Raw genomic sequence first — 19,028 nt, forward strand, 5'->3', positions numbered from 1 at the left:
TTCAGTGAGCCTTTGAAAGATATACTTACTTATGTAAATAAGTAAAGGAGATCAAGAATTCCTTTTTTATCACCATGAGCAGTTTCAACACCACCCTAATAAAAGGTGTATGGAAAATAAAAATATTTTATATTTACCTAATTTTGTTTTACTTATTCTTTCTAATGCATACTGAACTTTGGTAAAGAGCCCATTCACTGGAATTGGTCACATTAATTCTGCTAACAAGAGAATTTGCAACACTGTGGAGTTTTACTACTAATATTCTGGTGTATTAGGTATGTAGGGACCAAGATTTCACAATAATACACAACTTGTAACTTTATGAATATTAAATTCTTAGGAGTTAAAAGAAGCTGGGTAGTTGTAATTATTCACATAAAATAAAGGAATTCTTAAATACACAGACCTGAAATTATATTTTAAGAACTTAATGTAGCTATTCTAATCATACATCCAACCATCTTTTACTTTGAATACACCTTTCTTGAATTCTACAGTCTAAGACTACCAGAAATCCTTCCTCCTTGTTAATGATACTATCATATTATATGTGCAAGTCATATTTAATTTTTATTACATTTTATTACATTTTATATTGACTTTTGCCCTTTCAAAAATATGTTGTACTCTGTCATAAATATCATATGGGAAAATATATAACTTCATATTTATAAAATAAGGCTATATAAGTTGCTGAAGGAGAAGATCAAAAGAAATGGCAAAGCCAGAAAGACATATCCTTGAACTTTATGAACTTCAGTTAATTTTATTAGTTCTCTGTTTTAACTAATTTCGAGCCCTTGTACTGAGAAGAATGGTGTTAGTGGAAATTCTTAGTCTTTGTCAAGGAATGCCTTAGTTAGTTCAGAGGACAATAATTACATCAGCAAGATTTCTGAAGTCTGTATGTTAAAAAGAGAATATTTATATAAGTAGTGTTTCCTAAGCAGAGCTGATCATCAGAGATTTTTTTTTAATCTCTCTCTAAACTAAGTCAGGTTTTTATTTCTGTTAGTATAAGTTAGATAGAACTAATGAGAACTTGTTTCTAAAGTTAAGGAAGTGAATAACTGACATCAGAGTCGGATACTTCATCAAGGACTATTTAGGATAAAATTACATAAAGGCATATCTATTACCCATCATACTAAAGAAAGTGAAGCTTAATGGATAAAGGCTTACTATTATTTGTTATTTCTTAGTGTTTAATAGTACAGCTGATTGTTTTCTTCACATGTAATCTTCTGTTTATCATTTATAATAGTCATTACATTTTAATCCACTTACCATAATTAGGACATTACCAGATTATTCAGTTATCATTCAATTCATTATTTATACCTGAGAGATGAATTAAAATTCCTGGGCAAATTCTTAAATTTTTGGTGATAAATGTCCTTACATCCTTAAAAAAGGAATAGGTGATTGCAAGATTATCACATTATTGTCTCAATTACATGCAGATCTAAAGACAGAATATTACCATTCTACAATAGTTTTTTATTTACATGGCTAAATTATTCCATTATGTGCGCACGTGCACGCGCGCGCGCGCACACACACACACACACACACACACACACCCTATATGACACCTGTCTTATATACACTTTCTCCACTCTTTCTCCATGCACTGCTTTCTCCATCTTCCTGGCAGATATCACAAGTTATTTTTTTCAGTCCTGATCTCATTTGATCTCTTAAGAACCTTCAGGACAGTTGACTCTTCTCATTTTTCAAACATTATTTTTCCTGAGTTTTTTTACACCCCAATCTCCTTTTTTCTCTGTCTCCTCCACTCATTATCCTTCACTGTCTCCACCTGTCCTTTTATGTCATTAAATATGGTATTCCTTGGGATTCTGTATAAATATGGTATTATTCCTCAGTGTTCTGGGTCGTCCTCCTTCTGTTCTCTCACAAGAAAGATATTACACAGTCTTCTATACTTGCAGTGTGTAGTTACCATGGCTTCCAGTTATTACCTCCAGCTCCAGCTTCTCTTGTTAGCTCTAGAAGACTCTTATATCCAATGCCTACTCAACACTCCACTTGGATGTTTCACAAGCAACCTCTAATTGAACATGTCCAAAACCTAATTTATTTTTCCCCTTGAAAACCTCCAGCATTCTCTGTATCAGTAACCACCATTTTCATTCCCCTACTTGTTCAAGTCAGTATCTAGATTCATACTTGACTTCTGCCTTTCATTCCAAATGCAGTCAAAAAGCCCTATTCATAAATACTATTAACTTCACTCTCTCATGACATCACTTTAATCAAGCTTGCCATCTTTCCTAACAGTAATTTCCTGAATCCATTTTTGTTCCTCTCTCTTCTTTAAACTTCAACTAGCCTAATCTTTATCATCATCTTCATCATCGTCATCATCATCATCATCATCATTTTGCTTAAAGCAACAGTAATTCATCATTTCACACTTCTGGAGGCTAAACATCCAAAATCAAGATGTTGGCAGATCCATTCAGTCTCTTATGGCTAAAGGGGAGAATCCTTTGTCTCTTCTAGCTTCTGGTGTTTGCCAATACTCCTTAGTGCTCCTTGGCTTGTAAATATCATTCCAGTCACATGGCCATCTCCCTGTATGTCTTCACATCAACTTCCCTCTGTGAATGTCTGTCTGTGTATCCAAATTTCTCATTTCTCTTTTTAGAAAGACACCAGCGATATTGGATTCTGGCCCACCCTCCACATAATCTTTTTTAACCAAAATTCTTATGAAGACTCCTCTCATTATTATGATAAAATTCAGATTTCTTAACATTATCTACAAGACCCTGCATGATCTTATAAGAACCTTGCCTACCTTACCAAATTCCTCCATCATTATCTTTTCTTCATATTTTTCTATACTTTAGATTTTTTTCAATTTTTGGAATACCCCATACATATTTCTACCTTAAGTTATCTATATTTGCCTTCATTTCCTTTAATAGAACAAATCCTAAAGAGTAAGATCTGTGTCTTAGTCATGTTTGTGTCTTCATTGCTTAGCATAATGCTTGATGCATAACTTATTAATAAATAAAATAATAACATACTTTCTTCTCTAATAATTTATGAATACACTAAATTATGAATACGTTATGAATACATTCATATGTACATTATGTACATATGAATACATAATGAAAGAGCCATTTTTCTCTTTGAGCCCCCAGCGCCTAATTCAGTGCCTGAGGAATAGTATGTTCTCAACATATGTGTATTTAGTTGAATTAATGACCACAAATAAGGTTATAACAGTTAACTCTCAGTTGAAAAAAGCACTCTCCTGCTTAGTCACAGCTCCTTATTTATCAGGCATACTATTTAATTTTCCTTCATAGAATGCATTGTATTTACAATTACATATTTATATATTATATGCTTATCTCTTGTTTTCCACTGTATCTCTAATGCCTATCATACCTGGCATATCAATAAATAGTACCTTATAATATTTTTTAGTGAATTAACACAAAATTAATTCAAATTAACCAGTGTTTTATTCTGTTTCCTATAAGACAACGTATCTGAAGAATGGTCTTCAAAGTCTCTTATAATACTTAATAAAAATGCATATTTGAGACTCCACAAACATCCCATATCTGCTAAATCAAATCTCTGAAGGTTAGCTCCTGGAATTTAGGTTTTAAAGTCTTCAGGTGATTCTTAACATGATACATACATACAGTGTTCTCATGACTTTGCAGGTAAACATAAATGTGCATTCATAATGGGAAAAAAACAAATGATAAAACATTCATAATTATGGTTATGGTGTTATTTTTTGTATTGATTCTTTGTGTGTTTTTATACCAATTTACTTGTGTTCTTGTTGTTTATGTCTAACCTCGTTTGTCAAGTTGACTTACCTTTCATGAACCAAAGCCACAACCTATTTTCACTACTCAGCAATCAGCCTACTCAGTATCGGAACTTTTTTTGTCTTTACTGCTTAAAAATCTCTCTCTCTGGCTCCTCACACCTTCTTGTTCTGCTTTTTGAAAGCAGTTCCTTATCAGATCTACAACAATGGAATTTCAAAGGCCATTCATGTGGAAATAAATTAGAGTAAGAAATGTATCCAGAACTCAAAAAGTTAGCAGGGGCTTATGTTCCCTGCTAACACTTTGTGGTATTTTCCCACTTGAAATCAGTAAAATTAAACCCTACTAAATCAATTCAGAAAATACATCATGATCGAAGTAATAATTACAAGGTATTAACATAGGAGTACTGTCTGAGCATAAACACAGAAACACGGTTGTCTTACAACATGAAAAGCATCAGGAGTTGAAAATGACAAAATGTTATCCCTCTGAAAACTGAAAAATAGGGACAGTTTTTCAAGAGAAGAAATGTAAAGAAACGAGAGAAAGGTTGGAAGGGATAAAAGAAAAGTCAGGATCAAAGATAATGATTTTTAAAAATATATATAATTTTACTTTTCATTTTTTCTTCTTCATTTTAACAGACTTTTGACTATGTTTTACTCATTCAGCAAACATTTATTGAGCATCTAGTGCATTCCAAGCATTTGATGATTTAATTTGTTAAGGGCTTTGCAGTTACAGAGAGGTTTTCACAGTCCTCATTTTATAAGTGTTTACCACATCTTTTCAAAATAGCTTACTAATTGAGGAAAGGTGGCTGAGAACACATCTTCAGTTCAGATGAAGGCAAAGATCAGGAACACCCCAGCCTTGCCCCCATTACAAGCATGCTGTTCATTTTCCTGTCTCAAATGTTATTTAAAACGAGCTTAAGTCCAGAGTAGCAAGATTATTATCATTTTATGTAAACTTCCTTTCCCACAGTATATCAGTTCCAAGTTTTAGGTGTAATTTAATTCAGCACACCAGAAAACTATTTTGGTAGATGGAAATAATATATCAGGAAGAGTTAAAAACATGATTGTTTGGAATGGTAAGCTGACTCAAATTCTCAAATCCTTTGTGGAATGAAACAGAATAAATAAATAAATGTAACAAAATAACTCAAGCATAATTCTTTATTTCCAAGTCAAGAAACTATAAATCAACGATGTTTATCATAGTTTTTTCTCGGTGACCCTTCATATTTTTTTCATTAAAAAAAATCTAATCGTTTCACTGCAGCTGTCTGAAGCTTGAAACATTCACATGTTACGTCTTGTCACTATTTTTAAACATTTACTACTATCCTTTTTTTGGTAAAGTTATCCTGGGAAATCAAAATTCATCATTACATAGTAAAGGTGTTTGTTTCCTCTGAGTTATAGAAATGCCTGGGTTTTCTCATCTTAAGTCATCAAATTAATAAATGCCATTTTTCTGAATGTGGAGATTTCAGTATGCACAAACCTGTTCTGAATGCTTACCATACACAGCAGTGCCCTATAAACACAGCAGGTGAAAACAAGAACAGAAAAAATTTTCCAGAGCCAGATAAAAATCATACAATGACTGAATGAGCACTAAGAAATTTCTAGAGTGTACTGTGTTGAGAAATAAGGAAGATTGGGGGCAAGGGCAGAGGAGAAGGGTCTTGAGAAGGAAAAAAGAGATGTTTAGAAGTTGTAGGTAGGAAAAGTGTTGGGGGTAGAGTTGTTGATGGGAAACACAAAAGAAGAAAATAAATATGAATTATTGTCATCTTTGATGAAAATAACAATTGTCATGATATAGAGTATCCTACCTAGGATTGGCCCAAGCTCGCAGCTGATCTGATCTGAGACAATGGCACTTCCGTACAGACATCAGGATGATGCTTTGACATAGTATTAGCATATCCATATTGCAGTTGCTAGGAAGGTTATGCTGGTTACAGTATTTATTCCTTTGCAGCCCGATTTAATTCAGTAGTGATTTGAGACAGCTCCTGTAGAAATGTTTTTCCACCAGTAAGTCTATATGGAATATATTTTCTTCATGAAGAGTGATGGGCACAGATAGCCCAATTCCAACTTGCTAATGAATAACTAGGGTCTTGCACTGAGATCTTCCTTCTGCATCCTCAAAGTTCAGGGGTGTCATTTCATGTATCAATGACATTCCATGGCATTTAAAGAGAAATGGATTCTGGCACAGTTCTGTTGAAAGGCTAGCAACAACAGACACAGTTGTTATATACAGGATTCAGTGAGTCTAATCATTTTCACAATCCCAGAGTATAAATGCCCTTGTTTTTTCCAGCTTTTCTTCCAGGATATCCTATAAAATACGCAAAATAAATAAATAGGCCATGTTACAAGTAAATTTACTACTAAAAGTTCAGTTTGATGACCTGATTTATATAGAAGCTAACACAGAGTTTAACAATGTAAGGTGCATAATGAAAAAAGGGAAGGCCGCTTTTATCTACAGCATTTTCACATCTGCTAGAGAATCATTGCTAAAGGTTCATTCTTTCTTCATTCCCCCCAAAGCCAAAATGAGCAACTAAAAACCCTTGTTAAGCCGGTATTATTCCAGAAAACATGTAACTGAATTATAGATTATTGTTTAGAAATCCTACAGAAATTAAATAAAATAAACACTTGGCAAAGAGTACATAACTAGAGTTCTGACAGACTTGATTTAATAAATTTTAAACTTTTATGTTTATCAAATAGATATTTGAATTAAGTTTAAGTTTAGTAACATGTTTATTTACTTAAATAAACTAAATAGTTCCAACTAGCCCCCACCTTATGGTAAAATGGATTCTCACATGTATTTATGTCTATTTTTGAATCCTTTTTTCAATTATATTCAACTCATTCTGGTTATTTATTTTCCAGTACCAAGAGGTTATTAAAATTATAATTATATCACACATTCGCCACTGTTTCTACATGAATAGTAGAATTGGCTTGGTTTTTTCCTCCCTCTCCTAAAAAAATCGTATCTGTATTGTGATTGAATTAAATCTACAAATAAGTATGAAAAATTGACATATGATACTGAGTTTTATTTTTTCCAAAAACAAGGTATATCTTCCTATCTTCTTTTTAAGGTCCTCTGTGGCATTTTAAAGTTTTCTTGCATATTTTTTGATAGAATTATCTATTATAATTGTGATATTTGATTTTACAAACCATTTGATTTTGTAAATAGTTTTGCATAGCAATTAAGAATACAGGCTCATGTTTTTGAATCCCACCTATGCCATACCAGCTGTGTGACCTATGTCCTTATTGACCATAAAATAGAGATGATAATATTATATAGAATTATTGAGAGAATTAAATGAGTTAATATATGTACTACACTGCTGTACATAGTAAGCACCTATAAATTTTCATTATCATCATCATTTATTTGACATATTAATGTTCTCTCGTAATAGTTTTCAGTGGAGTTAGATTTTCCAGTTATATATCATCTGCAAATTATGATAATTTTGCCTTCCTCCCAATTTTATACATCTTATATCTTTCTATTAATTACTTCATCTAATTCTCCAGAGCAGTGTTGAGTAACAATGATAATAGTGGATATTTTTATCTTACATCTAGATTTAATGGCAGTGTTTTCTAATATTTCACTATGTTTTATCTTGAGAAGTAAATTTCATCATGTATGAAAGTATGCATTCTGACTTCTTAAATATATTGTCAAATGTCTTTCAACATGTTCTGATATTCATAGGAAGCAAAGATAGGCAATGACTATTGACTCCTGGACTTTGTCTTTTTATTATATTTCAGCTTTTAGAGCCCACTTTAAGTCTAGGGTCTGTTCTAATTTCTACTTATGTAGAAAGTATCAGTCCTATCAGACACTGCCAAACCTTTAGTTTAAACAAGAGTTAGCTCACCATTAGATGATTTACTGTAAGAAGTCATGGAATGGGAAGTCCTAAGATTTTGAGAGAAAATAAGAAAAAAAGAAATTGACTAGATTTGAAGAGCAGTGAAACATTACTGAAAATTTACTAGCCAAAGCTAAAAAAAATAAATTTTAGTTAAATATAAAATACCAAGAAAGTATTTGTATCTTGTTTGACTAGAAAGGAACAATAAATAATTTTAAATTACCTTTCCTGAGAGACTAGTGTCAACTTGTGTATTTGTCCACTTGTCATTTGTTGGTTAAATCTTGATTCTATATGGTATTCTTACCATTTGTAGCATTAGCATCATTTCAGTTAAAGTAGCCTCATGTGTTTTAATGATAAACTTATCATTTGGCTTTGCAATAGAATATTCATTTTTCTATTAAAAATACTTTAAAACACATTCACATGTATGTCAATGTGGCCAGAAATGCCAAAGAAAAAAAAATTAACAGGGTATATAATTGTTGAAATATATCTGTACATTGATAGTCATTATAATTTTTTTTTTAATTTTTTTTTCAACGTTTTTATTTATTTTTGGGACAGAGAGAGACAGAGCATGAACGGGGGAGGGGCAGAGAGAGAGGGAGACACAGAATCGGAAACAGGCTCCAGGCTCCGAGCCATCAGCCCAGAGCCTGACGCGGGGCTCGAACTCACGGACCGCGAGATCGTGACCTGGCTGAAGCCGGACGCTTAACCGACTGCGCCACCCAGGCGCCCCAGTCATTATAATTTTTTAAAATTTACTTCACAAGATATATTGCCTATAACTCCTTTTATTGAATGTTTTCCTTTTCTTAGTTAACTTTTTAGCTGAACATCATGTTATTTAAGCCAAAAGGAGGCTATGAAGACTTTTTTAATTGAACAACTTTAAAATAGACTATATCTAGAATAAATATTGCAGTAATTAATTGCATTATTGCTGGTAATTTTAGTTAGCTGTAATTGCTGTTACATTTAACAGACTTTTGTTATATTTATACGGACATTTTCTACATCAAATAATTTATTAGACTTTCTTATAAAAATTCTGCTTGTTTATGCCCAATTTGTGTTTCAGAATCTAGGGTCTAGAACTCTAGTCAGATCTTAAATGAATTGAAAAAAATTAGTTTACCCCTGAAATGCTTTTATCTTCAATCAGAAAACATGAAAAAAAAATGGGCTCTAGCCAATTTGACATTATGGAAAGGATCCATTCAGATTTATCAATTCATATTCCATCATAAGTAATGTATTATAAACCTAAAGTCTGTCTCCATGATCCCTGGCTTTAGGTTGGTTGTGACATGTATGTAAACTTCCTGATGTCATTAAAATCAGAATCTCTTCATTTATGTGAAGGAAGTTTGAAATACAGCTAAGTACATTATGGGCATTGATATTCCTATAGATAGATAGATAGATAGATAGATAGATAGATAGATAGATAGATAGATATTGATATTCCTATATATATATATATATATATATATGTGTATATATATATGTGTGTGTGTGTATATATATATATATTCTCACAAGAATTGTCTGGGATGGTTTATAGTATTAAATAGTTTGAGATTAGAGACAATTGAGTATCCTTCCTTCATCATAAAATTTTTAAGTCCTCTGTTTCACAGGGGAAACTTTGAATTTCCCTTCCCTTGGGACATCTCAATTACATTAAGGTAAAAATGGTTGGCTGATGCATGATATTAGCTGAACATTCCACCAGATATTAATCATGATAAGAACAGTTAATACCACAAGCACTTTGGAGAGCTCATTTACCTTGTCCTTGGCATGGCAATACGGATAAGAGAGGCAGTTTTCCAGACTTTCTTCCACAGGGATTTACTGAAGGCTCCAGCCAGAGAATGTTTGGGTCATTTATTGACATCCTTTGGTTGGTGAGAGGAATGATGGGTGAATTTCCCAAGTCACAAGGAACACTGAGCAAAAATAGCAGTGTTAATCACGTCAGTGTATAAGGAAAGGGTAAGAGTGAGAAAGAAGGGTAATGAAGTCAGCAGTCCAGTTCAAATGAAGGCTACCTTGAAATCAGAGTTTGAGATGAAAATACCTATTGACTCACCTAAAATACTGTGACCTTCTAGTCACCAGCTGGCTCTACTCCCTGAATTTCTGCTACCACTGAAAGCTGACTTTAATATCTTATGTAGAATAGTAGCTTTATCACTTCCAGACAGAAGGTGTCACAAGTTCCCCCTTTAGTTCAGCTGAGTGGAGCCACTCTCATGTTTAACTTTTATCCTGTTTACCTCAGCCTAGGAAATTCACCAGGTTCTGGTTTTATTTTGAAAATTATATCCAGAAGCTTTTAGAAACTTATAAACAATAGCACCAGCACCACCATCCCTCACACATTGCCACATTACCTTGTTTTTGCCCTATAAACCACTGATATCAGAATTCTTCTGTTACTGTAACTTCCGTCTCTTCTGCCCTCACTTCAACCAATGTGAACTATGAAATATTTCCCATATTTCCTATGAAATGCATAAATTCCTACTGATCTAAGTTAACATAAGCATGTGTTGCTATATGAACAATGCTTTACCAACCCTCACAACTAGAATCATTCCTGAATCTCTTTAAGTAGAAACTCCTCTGGTGTCATTAAGTATTACTTACAGTATTACTTTTGTTCCAGGAAGTAAGCAAGAGTTTTGGGACGTATTGACAGTTGAAAATCTATCAGAAATAAGATCGGAGAATTCTAGAGCTAAAAGAAACATAAGACATCTACTCTGGTCCCTTTATTTTATACATGAGAAAATTGAGGGCCAGAGAGGTGAAATATCTCCAAAATAATATTGTATATTAGAGGGAAAATTTTGCTCTCTTTACAGAAATTTAGCTTCTACAATTTTTCAGGAGTACATCTTGGAAAATTTTAGCATAAAATCCCTAATCACTGAAAAAAATATCTCCATTCTTCTTTGTGTTTCATATTCATATACATTATCTCTCTTTTATTTGAGGGAGAAAAATGTTCTGTCTAGTATGAGAGCTATATTATGCAGCTTCCAGAGCATGACAGTTTTATTTCAAACTCCATTTCAGATGCTGTATTTCTGTATCTTAGAAATAGTAACCTCTCCCTTTTCTCTCTAAAAACATGAGGGAGAAATGAAAACACCAGAATGCTACAGAAACAATGTATGATTTTAAATATGTGGATAAAAATATCTTTGTCAATTGATAAGGTTTTTGAAGGTAATTTTTCTTTGTTAAATTCCTTGGAGAATGATAGTTAATGTCTGTCTGTGGCATTTGTAAAAGTCTGTCCCTTTTCATACATGAGTTTAAAATATCTAATCCTAAGAAAACAAGCAGTCTATTTGTTGTAGACATACCAAATAATGAGAATTGATGGGTATTACCCTTAAAAAAATCTCAACTTTATATATTTCCAAGCCTTATTAATAGTTTGTATGATTTAATTTTAATTTCTCAGCAGTGTATAGATGTGCATACCAAAACTAGGGATTTTTTCCTGCCATGTTTTTTTTTTCCTTTTTCTTCAAATTGTTTACCTTTTCTCATGACTTAAACTGTAATTTTTATGCTGATAACTCCAAAAGTATGACTCTAGCCATGACTTCTCTCAAATACCAGTGTCTGTCTCTAGCTGCATTCTCAGCCCTTCATCTTATAGACCCTCTGCAACCTCAATTTCACAAATCCAAATCTGAACTTTTCTTACCCTTATTTATTGCTTGCCACTGTTACCATCATTTCCCCTAACCACCGTGTGCAAAACTTCAGAGCCATCATTTACTCATCCCTGTCCTTTATCTTCCATATATTTTCTTACAGTGCTTTTCATATGTCTTCTTTTCTTCCTTTACCCTTTCATTAATATACCCAATTTTACTGAATAGCCACTGAATTCTAGGCTCTCAGCTAAGCAGTGGAAGTGTAAAAACAAATAAGTCTTGGTCCCTGCTTTCAAGGAACTCATGGCATATTAGAAGAGACCATTATCAGTATGGGGTAGGGACTGTAAACCTGATAAATTCAGGCTAGATACTTGTGAACTCAACTTGTGAACTAAATTTGAAAATTCTTTCAAAATGAGTGTAGCATCCCGACTGAAATTTCTGCCCCATTCATACCAGGCTGAATTGAAGAAAAAAGTGGATTTTAAATGAGACAGGCTTTATTCAGCATATCTCCAGGATGTAGAACCAAAACCTTAGAGAAGTAGAATCAAAACCCCTTTCCACTGTGTGTGACAAAATTGCCTTATACACAATATGCATGAAAACCCCCAGTTCTGGGGCGCCTGGGTGGCGCAGTCGGTTAAGCGTCCGACTTCAACCAGGTCACGATCTCGCGGTCCGTGAGTTCGAGCCCCGCATCAGGCTCTGGGCTGATGGCTCAGAGCCTGGAGCCTGTTTCCGATTCTGTGTCTCCCTCTCTCTCTGCCCCTCCCCCGTTCATGCTCTGTCTCTCTCTGTCCCAAAAATAAATAAACGTTGAAAAAAAAAAAATTAAAAAAAAAAAGAAAACCCCCAGTTCTTTACTTGGCCACCTCCTGTTTATTCTTTTATTCTCAACCCAAATGTTACATTTTCAAGGAAGTGTTCCCAATTGTCCACTTTCTCCTGGACAAATGAGCCATTTCTTCTGTCTCCTTACAGAAACCAAGTTTCAGCGAATTCAGGAATGAATGGGAAGGAAAAAGTAGAGATGAAAAGGAGATAAAGGGATAGTAGCTAGACAAGGATTCGCCCCTTGGAGAGTAATTTTATTATTTATTATTTGTTGTTTTAATGTATCTTTCACTGTGGATTGGAAGAAAATTGGATGTATTTGTAGACTAAGAAAAAGTAGTGGAAAGGGAAAGACTGAAGGAAAAAAAAGAATAGTGAAGAAAACAAAACTCTCAGTTTCCAATGTCATCATTTAATCCAGATCATAAAATTCACTTTCTACCAAGACTCTCCCTATCATTTTTCCCATCTCTATTTCATCCTTCAATACAAAGCCAAATTAGTCTTCCTAAGATCTTGTTGTTAACATGTGACACATTCCTCCAAAAATCCTACGGCACTTATCTCCTCATTATTATATCCTCAAGCTTCTTCATCTTTCAGAGCCCTCATCATCTGTCCCTTACCTACCTAATCAATAGTTTCCCTCTAATTGCCAGAGTGGATGCTCAGCTCAGTACGACTAGTCTGTTCATCGTCTATTGAGTATAAGTTCTACACCTATTGAGTATAAGTTCTGCAAGAACAAGTATCTTTGTTTTGTTCATTAATGTATCCCAAGCTCAATGCATGGTACCTAGTAGGTGCTCAGTAATTATGGAACATTTCCTTGTTCATTCACATTTCAGAACTCTTACAGTTATGCACTTATTCACACTCTTCTTTCTCTCTTCTACTTATCTAAACCCTACTGATTTTTCCTAACTCAAGTCCTACTTACTCCACCTATATTTTGCTAACTACTCCTGCCCATATTGTGTTTCTTCCTTTCTCTGAATTCTCATACTATGTACCTGTGATTTCATACATGGAATCTTATAAGAGACATAGTGTAATAATGTGTTTAAGAGCTCAAACTCCAGAGCCAGGCTGATCCAATTTGAATTCTGTCTGTTATTTACTGATTATGTATTACTTACTGATTATTTGACTTATCTGTGCCCCAATTCCCTCATATATAAAATGAACAAAATAATAAAACCTATCTCATAGTATTGTTGCGAGACTTAAATGAGTTCATGTATGTCAAGTGTTTATCACAGTGACTAACACATAGTAAGCCCTATATAAATGTTTCCTGTCATTGTATAGTTTTACTGCTTCATTTATGTCAGTCTTGCCTTTCCAGCCAAACTATAGGCTCTCTGAGGTGGAAATGATACTTTATCTCTCTCAAGATGGCCAGAACAGGCTAGTTAAATATTTGTTAATTGATGATTTATTCAAAATTAGACAATAACAAGACTACTTTACCATGAAATTTAAGCCGCTTCATTTGGGATCCAATTTTTAATAACAACTTATTTTATATAAAGATCTACAGTCCAACAAATATTTTTATATCTTTTATACTGATTGATTCTTATATTTGTGAAGTAAATAAGGCAAGTGTCATTCTTACTATACAGCTTAAGAATTAAGGTCAGGAAAGATGTCTACTACCCTTCCTCTTAGCACTGCCATGTTTCCCTACTTCTTGCCTGCTCAGAGAGGCCAGATTAGTAAGTCTTCTAAGCAGACCTTCTTCTATAAAACAGAATGTCAGCTACCTCTTCTCGCAGGTCTGCCCAAATCTTAAAAATGATTGTCATCGGCACTTGCCCTCGTTTGCTTTGTGAGGGGGTGGGTTTGAATGTCCAGAAACACCCACCCCACTACCCTGTGGGTTGGGAAGGGAAGTGCATCTGATCTTAAACACTGAGCTCTCCACAAAGTTGAGTCCTCCCCAAACTAAATCTCCTTATATAGGCTGGGAGGAAAGGGGTTGCTGGGGTGATAGTTTGAAATCGTAAAGTCACTTTCTGTTCCTCTTCAGTTAGCCCTAGGGGAAGTGGTGGTGGCTTTTGTTGCTGGCTTCTGTTATTTGATAGCATTTTAGAGCCTCTTTGTTTCAACAAAGGGACAACATCACTCTGTATCCTGTTACACATTCATGCAATTATTTATCAAATATCTTAGCACCTTTGCTGGGCAGTGCCCTATTATACTTGCTATGGGAGATAAAAAAAGAAATATAATAAATTTAAGCTATTGAGGTACTTGGCTCTGTGTTGTCATCAGCATGTTCATATCGATCCAGTCTCTCTCCTAGAAACATTATATGTCACTTGGGGAAAAAGAAAAAAAAAATTTGAGTAGACTTTTGCTTTTACAAGTTGTCCTCAAGAAAAAGTATATTTTTATTGTGTTGAAATATGAATTATTAAATAACATGGTTAACTTGAGATGTTTCTTGCCTCATAAGTGTACTCTTCCTAGTTTGATTCATATTTCCACCTTTCTTTTAGAAGATTATTTTAGTATTCCAGTTACTATTCCAATTCCAATTGTTCAGATTTAATAGTCTTTTCAAAGAATTTTTTTGCTCAACATTCAGATTGATCTCTCTATAGGAAATATATACAATGTATGTCACTTTCTATGCTGTCTTATTTTAAGTTCTTGAATCACAAAGTAGACATTTAATAAATGTTACTTGGCTTTCAAAGTGAAGAGACTCTAGATTGACTCAAAGAACTGGGACTGTAGCCAGTCTAAGGTCATCCTGTCCCTGACAAAAACTCTTAAAAGTTTCAAGAAACTATCAACTGTATCACATATCCCCTGAGAACAGCACTACTGGCCTCATTTGTTACCCAGGTACAGTCAGTAGCTTTTGGAATACTTACTTTCCAAATGGCCTTAGAGAAGCTAATTTTTTTTAATGTTTATTTGTTTTTGAGAGAGAGAGAGAGAATGTGATCAGAGTAAGGACAGAGAGAAAGGGAGACAGAGGATCTGAAGTGAGCTCTGTGCTGACAGCAGACAGCCTGATGCGAGGCTTGAACTCAAAACCTCTGAGATCATGACCTGGGCTGAAATCAGATGCTTAACTGACTGAGCCACACAGGTGCCCCGAGAGGCTAATTTTTCATATTAAGATTTTCTCTTTCTCTCACCTTCCCCCTAAACACTCACACACACACACACACACACACACACACACACACACACACACACACACACAGCATTATAAATGAAAACTGCTCCCTTCTATAAGAGTTATTTTTATTATTAATCTTCTAATATACATTATAAGTATAATCACATATGGACTTGTTTCTGAATACAGAATCAAAATAAATTATTCTGAAAGGAAATAAAATTGTTACTAGGAAAAATATCAGCCTTTTAGGCAGCAGTCTGTTAAATAATTTGCACTATCTTATGTTAAACTAGGAAATATATTGTAATTATTTAGTGATAATGTAATTTACATTTATGTTGGTACATATTTGGAAAAGCATATTATATAATTCTTCCACATGGCCAATAGACCCTTTTCTCAAAATTCTTCATACATTTGATGAAGAATTAGATAAACATTAGTTTATTCAAATATCTATTCATACAAAAGCCAGAGTAGTCCTTAACCAATGAAATATTCTGGTGAAACACAAACACTTTTTATCTAATTGTCTATATTAATTTTTGCATGTCTCCTTTCCAAATTGAATGCATGAAAGCCTGTCCTACTTGCTGATCTCTTTGTTATCATTTTTTAAAAATTTTATCTGATTTTAAGAGTAATAGTGACTTTATTGTTTTTCTTTAACATCTCTACGTGTTCTTCACTGCCAGATCTGATTACCTATAATGGTGAATATAGCCATAAGTTCTCATTTATAAGCCTTTTTACAATGCTATAAATATTTGATAAGAATTGCTTTCAGACAGCTTATATTCATAGTTATAAAGAATTTAAGAAAGTTATATAATAATGCTGTATTAAAACAAATCTCATTTTTCTAAATTTAAAAATTTTAAGTATCTCATACTTAATAAAACTTAATCACAGAAGAGCATTAAGAGAAAAAGTAAAATGAGTTTCACTAACTCACAGGTAACCACTTATACAGTGTCTCCCAAACTGGTGTCATTGTGAACTTATCATTTTTAGGGCCTTTTTCCCTTGGTAATCTATCCTGAAATTTTCCTCTATGAACAATTTTTCTAAAACATGATTTTAATGGATGAATGGTATTTTTTTTATTTGTTTAATGTTTATTTATTTTAGAGAGAGAGAGAGAGAGGGAGGGAGGGAAAGCACGAGTGGGCGAGGGGCAGAGAGAGAAGGAGACACAGAATCCAAAGCAGGCTCCAGGCTCTGAGCTGTCAGCACAGAGCCCGACACTGGGCTCGAACTCACGACCCGTGAGATCATGACCTTATGTTGCTTGATTTAATTTTTACAATAACCTCGAGGAGATGTTGTAATCTTGAGAGGAACAGTGACCTTTGGTCAACAGACATAGCCAGGCCAAGGTAAATTCTCAAGTAGGGAATCAGAGGAATAAATATCCTGACCTCACTGTCCTGTCGTTTGTACTCACTTAAAAGCCGGAGGAGCTGGGTCCGTCTTGATGTAGTCCAAATGGGTTACTTACCAGAGCAGACAGCTAAGTAGAAACCGGTGGGTAGTGAATCTGGAGGGGCAAACAGAAGATATCCCGAACACTTACCTACTTTTTGCACTTCTGATTGTGAATCCATTTTTGTATTTCTGAAATTAGTGAGGTAAACTTTTTTGTTATTACCTATTTATATTTCTTTTGTCAATATATGTATATATCTCTGCTCCTTTTTCAAATAAGCAGATTTTTGTTCTTACTGATTTATTTATTTAAAATAGCTCTTTGTATATTAAATACATTAATTTTTTTTACATATATCATCCTTCTTTAAGAGCTCAGCCTTTGCTATATGCTTATAAGTATTTCTCGTCATCAATACTTTTCTCACCCTATTGTGATTCCACTTTATACATAATTATTTATTCCACCTGTTAGTCATTTTGCTATATAGTATAAGATAAAAACATAACTCTATTTTCATCCAGTTAGTAAGTTATGCCAACACTGTGTTGTAAATAATACATCCTTGCCCCAGTGATTGACATGGCATCCTGTTCTTTTAGCAAATACTTAACGCATATTTGAGCCTATTCCTGTTACCGTATTATGTCCTGTTAATCTTTTGGTCTATTCTGGTGCAACACCATACTATTAATTTTGTACAGTTTTAATACATAACAATGTATTTTATTATTTTTGAACATTTTCTTGACATTCTCACCTATTTGGTCTGTCAAATAAATTTTACAATTTACATTTCAAAATCGGGAAAAAAAAGATCCTATTTAGGAGTTTGATAAAATTGTCATATATTAATACATTGCTCTGAAGAAAAATAAATTTCTTATAATATTGACTGTTTCTTTCCAGATAGCATCTTATATCTGCCAGTTTTTTCAAATGCCCACCACAAAACTTTTATTTTCTTTAAATGTAATCTACTTATTTCTAAATGTTTTATTTTGGAAAAATATTTTGATATTGTGAATGAAAACTTTTGCTCATTATGTTTTCTGACTCACTTCTCCTGCCATATAATGATTTCATGGTATGTATATTGTAACTAAACCCTCACCAAACTCTTACCAATTTTATTAGAGTTTCCTTTAATTATTCTGAATTTCTAAGAAGACTATTGTATCACCTAAAAATAAAAATAATTTATTTCTTCTTTTCCAATATTTGGACCCCTTATTTATTTTTCTTAGTGTCTCAATAGCAACTTCTATAAAAATAATAAATAATAAGCCTGATAGCTATATTTTAATAAGTCTGCCTCTGTGGTTCATCATTAAGTAGAATGGCAAATATTTGCAATGAATAACATCTTTCATCACCTAATTAACATTCTTTCTGATACATATTTACCATGAGTTTCTTTTTTTTCAAAAATTGAGAATAAATGCTGAGTTTTATCACATATGGCTTTATGTCAATTATAGTGATGTTACATACTTTATGTCCTTTGACTAATTAAAGGTGATGGATTATTTTAAAAATTGTCCTAAGGTTGAACCATTCTTACTGGAATATGCCCCTACTTGGTTGTATAGTATGTCATTCTTTCAAGTTGGTAACTGCATTCAGTTTTATAGTTTTGAGATTTTAAAAAAATCTTTATTCATAAGAAGTATTGTATGTGTGTGTGTGTACATTTAGTGCTATCTTTGTCAGATTTAAGTATTAGTTTAAGGTAGCTTCATAAAATGCCCTCGGGCACTTCAGTGTTTCCTTTGCCTTGGAACAGTTATTATATGGATTCCCTTTGAGAATGAGACAGAATTGTTTGAGGAAAAAATGTGTTTGGCACATTTTTCCCCACTTTATAGATGAAACAACTGGGCAGAGAGGTTATATATCACACCCAAAGTCATATACTGATAAGTAAGATGACCAAGATTTGAATCCAGATAGTCTGACTCCAAAGTCTGTGGTCTCCTCCACAGACAGGGATTAATTCATAAAGGGCTTTCTATGCTATGCTGAGGAATTCTGACTTCATTCTATCAATGGTTAGAAGTCATTGAGGTGTTTTTAATTATAAAAGTTATATGATCAGATTTTTATTTTTAACTCAAATCATATTTGGAAGATG

General features: G+C 33.5%; 1 protein-coding gene and 1 long non-coding RNA gene across 9 annotated transcripts in view; one reads left to right on the forward strand and one right to left on the reverse strand.

Annotated features, from left to right (window-relative positions):
- Window positions 1-19,028, forward strand: part of TBCK (TBC1 domain containing kinase) — a 223,839-nt gene that overhangs the window by 160,104 nt on the left and 44,707 nt on the right. The gene's annotated exons all lie outside the window — the stretch shown is intronic.
- LOC147581834 (uncharacterized) lies at window positions 4,573-17,057 on the reverse strand. Its single transcript, XR_015250308.1, has 3 exons — window positions 16,913-17,057; window positions 9,589-9,749; window positions 4,573-6,200 (listed from the first exon to the last, which is right to left on the reverse strand). It is a non-coding gene; the product is annotated as an uncharacterized LOC147581834 (long non-coding RNA).

This window comes from Puma concolor, chromosome B1 (assembly GCF_028749965.1).
Source record: "Puma concolor isolate L17-30 chromosome B1, mPumCon1.1.hap2, whole genome shotgun sequence".
Classification (NCBI taxonomy): Eukaryota; Metazoa; Chordata; class Mammalia; order Carnivora; family Felidae; genus Puma; species Puma concolor.